This window comes from Lepidothrix coronata, unplaced genomic scaffold (genome assembly GCF_001604755.1).
Source record: "Lepidothrix coronata isolate B3197 unplaced genomic scaffold, Lepidothrix_coronata-1.0 Scaffold94, whole genome shotgun sequence".
Lineage (NCBI taxonomy): Eukaryota > Metazoa > Chordata > Aves > Passeriformes > Pipridae > Lepidothrix > Lepidothrix coronata.
In genome coordinates, this window is record NW_016690274.1 from 797,084 (window position 1) to 803,679 (window position 6,596).

Sequence of the window (6,596 nt, forward strand, 5' to 3'; positions counted from 1 at the left end):
TCAAGTTCTGTGTACGTTCAAAACCCAACAAGTTTTAGTCTATGCTGGAAAACTGCCAGCAGTAATAAAAATAACAAAAGAAGAATTGCTAGTAACAAGTCCTATGGTAGGCAATCATAAAAAGGAAACAAGCCTATGCTCCTGTCCAAAAATAATTAAGAGTTACATATTCTAGTTCATAAACTATTAAAACGATAATATATTGCATTTTAATCTTCTAGGCACGCTGAATACCTGCAAGTGATAATTACCTGATTTCTGAATCCTTAGTGGAATAAACTTTTGAAAGAGAAAAGGAAATACAATATATCTCTAACTCAACATTCTAGTCTTATACTAGAATGCTCTCTGGACAAAGAAAGGAGGGAAAAAAACAAAAAGAAAAAGCATTTAAAACAAAAATTTGGTCCTAATAAGTCAGTACAGTAATTCTTCTTAAATCTAACATTAATTGTCTGTTTGAGTCTGTGGACCTGAGCAATGCTCTGATGTTTTACAGAAAGGAACAAAGTTGCATCCAATTATAGGATCAGACTCTGCAGGACTGTAACTGATGTTGACAATTCCCCAGGACTTCAATTCTATTTGAGAAAAGATTGGCTGGACCTGGAACACAAGGAATCAGTCATGGGCAAAGCTAAATTTCATGCTTCTGTTGCTGGCGAGACTAAAACAAGCAACAACTGTTACTCTAATAAGGAAGGTACAATAAATGCTATTGTATACAGTTTCTTTATCAAAACTTAAATGTAGTCCTTAAAATTTTGGTAAGTTGCCAGTGCAATCCTTCACACAGAGGTTACCTACCAAGAAATTAGGACTGAGTTTTTATCTACTGTGACTTACTACATGTTGTTCGTTCTGTAGTACCTGAACTGGATGTAGACTTTAAGATTTGAGGGAGAGCTGAAGAAAAGTGAAAAGAATAAAATCATACAGTAGAAAAACAACTTCAGAAAGCAGGTTAATACTGGTTAGACTGTAGTTAAATACCAACCAAACTAATAAAAAAAATCATGGTATGCAGATCACTAATTCTGTATTGTTTCCCTCCAGAGACCACTTCTATGCAAACTTCACAGCACCAAGTAAGGGAATAAAAATGGCTTGCATGCATTTTACAATTGTTATTAACACGGCTAAATTCAATTTTCTTGAAAGAGTCCTGCAACGTTTTTTTTAAGCATCATTAATAGCCTTACAGTTCCTCTCCAAAAACTCAACTCCCAAAACCACAACGCAACATCCTACATTTCCAGGCTAGCAAAAGTCCTAATTGCACTTCAAACTATACTGTTAATGCTAGGTTTTGTGGAGAAGAAAAATACAACATCAGTTTTTCCATGGAGGCACATATGATAATTTCATGGGGAAAGAAAAGAGATAGATTTAATCTGTTCATATGTAAGGAACGTAAGGAAGAGTTCTTCCTCCTGAGCAAAAAGCCAGGCAAAGTTAAGGTATACACAGTAAATACTGCTTAAAGAAAAAGAGCATTGTTGTTTTAACAAGAGCCGTAATCAAAAGCTACACCTAAGATGTTAAGAACACACTACAGGATGATCACTGTGTTCCTGCTAGGTGTTTATCCTTTTTCCTATTCTCTTCTACTTAGAGCAGTTCCCTAAAAAGGCTGAGCACTTACCTGAAAAAAAGCCTCTCCTAGCTAGGTAAGAAAATTAATGCCCTATACTAGCAGATTAACACCACTCTATGAAGAGCAGGATTTATTCTGTCACACAGCATTTCCCTCTGTCACAAATACAGCAGTATTTACCACGAAGTATGGGAAACCAGGAGAGGGTGTTCTGGTTGATCCAGGACAGAGGAACTGTAGTGCCCTAGTTCTGGAGAGGTAGACACTTGAAAAATTGCCATATAGCTTCATAATTATAAATACAGTTTACATTAAAAAGAAAAATAACATGTAGAAAAACTTTCCCAGAACTGTTTTTATATTTGAAAGCTTTGGTTATGATACCTCTAGTCAGGGCTTTTTTTTTATCCCTATCCTTTTGAATACAGCATCAGCTACATTTTTCTTCTTCCAGTCTATCACAATAGTACAAAGGCTTCCTTAGTAGAATGTAGAAAAAGAAGTGAGTCACAGCTTCCCTAGCCACAAGAGAGGAGCTTGCACTCTACCTGAGTTCCCATGAGAAAAAAAATCCTGTATTTTTTTCACTCTACATAATTTATGTTTATAGTAGCATCTACAGAAGACAAATATTTATGTCCTGCTATTTCTCAGGAGAGACCACCCCCCCCAAAAAACCACTTAGATCACTACCTTGACACTCTGAGCAGATGCAGTGCTTTTTTTTACCTCAGACAGGTGGATTACTAACAGCACCTGCTTCGCCCAAAGGACCTGAGGTACTTTAATCACTTCAGTGATGTCAGTCAGACACCTCATAGACTCATAAGCATGGGCAGACTTAACTCAGCAGAAATAATTCCATCCTGATTATTTGTCCCAGCCTTGGGGAAAGTACTACTGAGTCACAAAGAAGCATCTTTTGGCCTAATAGTTTGTAACACTGCATATTAAATGCTGCTTGACCTTAGTATGGCAGATTGTAAGCCATAGCTCTTGGAGCCTGGCTTTACACAAAGTTCAGCTTTTCCTGCCAGAGGGCTGCAACCGCTAGAAAAGGGCAAAGAGCAGAATTAAGCTGGTTTTCCATTTCAGTTCCATTTGTTTTTTTGAGTTTGTACACCTGTATTGGATGGTAAACAGAAGAGTGCATTATGAATTCTGTAACAGCAGTAGAGCTCATAATAAAAGTGTCACTGCCTTGAAAGTTCTTTAAAGTTGAAGCACTTTAAACCATTAGCGTATTTATATGGGCATATTACAGTAATTAAAATAGCAACTCATTTTTCATCCCAATCAAAATACATACCAAACGTTTTATGGATTTATTCTAATGTACGCTACCCATTTAGTATAGAGGGATCAAAACAGTATATTAGGTACATAAACTACCTTGATTTACTACTTGTCTTCTAAGTGGTAATATGAAAAAAACCATCTTAAATAGCTAACTTAATCTGCTTGATGAGAAAAAAAGAGACAGGTGACAGAAACCTACTTAGTTCGTTGAGACGACATGGTTACTTATTTTAAAGGGTAAGGAAAAGGTTTGTTAGAGAGGTTAGAGGTGCTTGTTTATTGTAGCGTGGGAGTGGGTTGATTTGTTTCTCTGTAATTTTTCTCTTTTGCTAAAAATCAAAAGCCTGATTCTGAAGTTCTGCAGCTGAGGGGTTTTGATATGTATACTCCTCTTAGTAAAAGATGTAGTTTGTCTACTTCTACTAGAAAGGTGTAGTTAGTTCAGAGGGCAGAGGAAAACATACTGTGACTGCGTTTAAGAATATGTTAGTCTGTAAGTCTTATACAGAAAAAAATAAGACAGTAATGCTTGCAGCTAATGTATTATTGGCAGTCTTCCATGCTGTGCTGCTAGGTAGCCGTTTTGCTTGTCACTGAACAAGATGGATGCTCTCTCTCAAAGGCTCACATAAATGAATGAGGGGGCTTATAAAAATTGAACTATGCAAGAAAAACGAACAAGGAAAGGGAAGTATTAAGATTGTCTAGGGAAAGAATTTTTATTCGAGGTACAAAAATAACAGAAACCCTTGTGCTATTTAGTTAGCCATCTTTTGTGTAGTTTAATCAGTATGTAGTTTGTGTGGCAACTAAAAAAATCTGGTTAGGACTTTCACTTTAGTTGTCTATAGGGACTTGATATGGTAGACCAGACTTTTATTGTAAGGTTCAGGGGGTTTTTTATTAGTTTGCATTGCTTAAGCTGTCTGTGTGCGCTCTCTATTTGTCATGTTCCATTATCTCTAAAAGCTGAGATGGGACTGTCTAAAGTTTTAAGTAATGAAACTTTAAACCCTGAAATTTATGATAACCTATGTATTAAGAGGAGTAAAAGTTAGCTGAAAAAAACTATTCCTCCCTGATGTAAAATAGAGCATCTCACATGGAATTTTTTATTGACCTATCTTCAAAGGCAATATTGTCTTGAACCTGAGTATTCCTGAATTCCATTACCTGTGAGATAATACTTGCTAGGAGTATTTGATTATTTTTTCCTTTTTCTTTGAAATCTCAGTGAAAATACTGAAAGTCTGATGTAGGAAATAATATCTTTATAGGGAATCGAGTTCATTACAACATAGGAGAAGTATAGAGAAACTAGCTTAATTCAAGCAAAACCCGATTTCTGTTAAAATAAAGTTATAATTCATTTATGAAATGTAATCTTGGTAATAAAAAAAGAAGCTTATACAGTCCTTTTTTCAGTTACCTCCTTTTGGAACACAGCTGCAACTATACTATTAATTACATGGACAAACTCCTTGTAGAGTTTGAGCTTTGGATATAGAGATTTGCAAAAGCAGTTACTTCCTTTTCACTGCAGATTTTATATATGGAGGTCTGTCATCTTGAGAGCTGGTTTCCTTTTCTCATGGAGAGTAAGCTGTCACTAAGGAGCAGTAGGATTGGACATTTAGTCACAATGCACTTTTCCTTTGCTGTGTAGCTCTCTCTGATGAGGACCAGGCAGCCCCTAGAACAGTGTTGGGTGCAGGTGTCAGACCTCTGCTGTCATAAGCTTCAGGCTGCCCTGGGGTAGGGACCAGTGCTCAGGAAAGAGGCAGAGATGGCTGCTCTGATTAGTTAGCCCTAAATAACTGAGTCTTTTTGCCAAAGTCCAGCTGTCAGCGAAAACTGCATCTAATGCCTGCCTTATTTTTTACTGTAGCCCTTGAGTCATAGCACCTACCCGTCTGTTTTTCTGTGTGTGCTGCTGGGGATGAATTCAAGCAGCTTACACAGCGTAGGTCAGAATGGGGTTTCAGTCTGGAGATCCTCATCCAATGACCCCAAAGACAGGGTGGCTTTTACACTTGTGAATTCAGTCCATTATTCTCAGTAAAACTTGTGTATTTATTCTCAGTAAAACTTGTGTATTTATTCCCTCAAACACCCTGCATGTAACTTACATTCTGTTCCTTAAAATAAAACCAATAAAATCCTGCTGACTAGCGCTTATCTGATGGAGGAAAAGGCAAGAACAGAATGAATCTTGATATGCACATGGTAAAAATCTGTTATAGCCCCCAAAAGTGGTGCATGGGTGTGCTCTAGTTTGCTTTCACTCCTTCACCTTTGGAAGTGGATAACCTTTATTTCAGTACAATGTTACTGTGTTAGATGTGAAAAGGTCCCTTGACATCACATGGCTAATTGGGGCTCCTCAGTGAATAGGATCTGGCCTTTTAGCAGTATTCTGAATGCACTGTTGACTTGCTGACAGGAAGCCCTGTAGCGATAACAAAGGAAGAAATGATTCAGCAATCACCGGAAAGCCTCCCTTGATTTCACATCTGCTAGTCCATCTATTTCCATGCCAGTGGAGCTGCCTTCACATGAATGCAAAGTCTTTCATTGTTCAGCACTTGTTTCCTCTCTTTTTTCTTCTTTCTTTCTTGCTACTTTAAAATGTCACATTTTCCACAGGCAGTATCAAAACCAAAGTAAAACAACTGTTAGGGTGATGGAGTGTCAAAAAGTACTAAATTCTGCTAGCTGCAGCAGAAAATGGGTATGTGAAGACAAAGTGCTTCATTATGAATGGCAGGGTGATTTCCAAAATTAGCTTAAGAAAGTCCAAGGGATAAAGGTATTGTCTTACTGAACTGCGGCAGGCCATTATGTCTGTAGGGTGACTTGGCTCCAGCCCTTTAATAGCAAAATCCCAAATCCTGCTTTAGATAAGTTGGTTTTAGTTAGTTACTTTAACAAAGAGGTACCATTCAAAGTTTAAAATGCTTTTGCTTTGTCTTACAGAACTCAATGTACCTAAACAGCTAAGAAAATATTAGGAAATTATTTTATTTTTAAAAGAAAGCAATAAAGCCACTTTTTTTGTTGACCCATGTTTCTTGTGAGAGTATAGTGTATGCCAGCATATTTAGCTTGACCGGGAAGATTCTTTTGCTGTATTTGGAAAACATATACACCAGCACATTTTTTACTTATCTGGATGAACTTAAAACATTAAGTGATGTGGTCCAGATATTGAAACACAGTCAAAATTAATAAATATGTTAGAAAGCTCATAAATAGTAACAGCTGTCTAATCCTGATATGTTTATTTTAAAGTATGTCACACACCATAAAGGTTATATGTCCTTGTTTTAATGCAGTTCATGGTATAGGAACCTACATTTACTATGTGAAATCAAAGCAGAGGTCCATATACTTTGTCATTTCATCTCCTAATTAAAGCAACAAGTCTGAGGTATCCCTGAAGTTGTGTTCTTTGCCCTAATTAAATCAAAGGGAAAGTACAACTTGCGCTGCCTGCTGACATCGAATGTTCTCTTCTTCCTGAAGCAACTTTTCCACATTGTGCTTTGACTAACTCCTTGCACTGCTCCTTCTCTTCCAGATCTTCTGTTTTTTCCAAGTGTCTTTATTTTCTGTAATGGTATATTGCTGAATGGTTTCTGAGGTTTTTGTCTTCTTAATTTAGGCCTCTGGATTAGTTTTCTTTCTGCGAGGGGGTGTA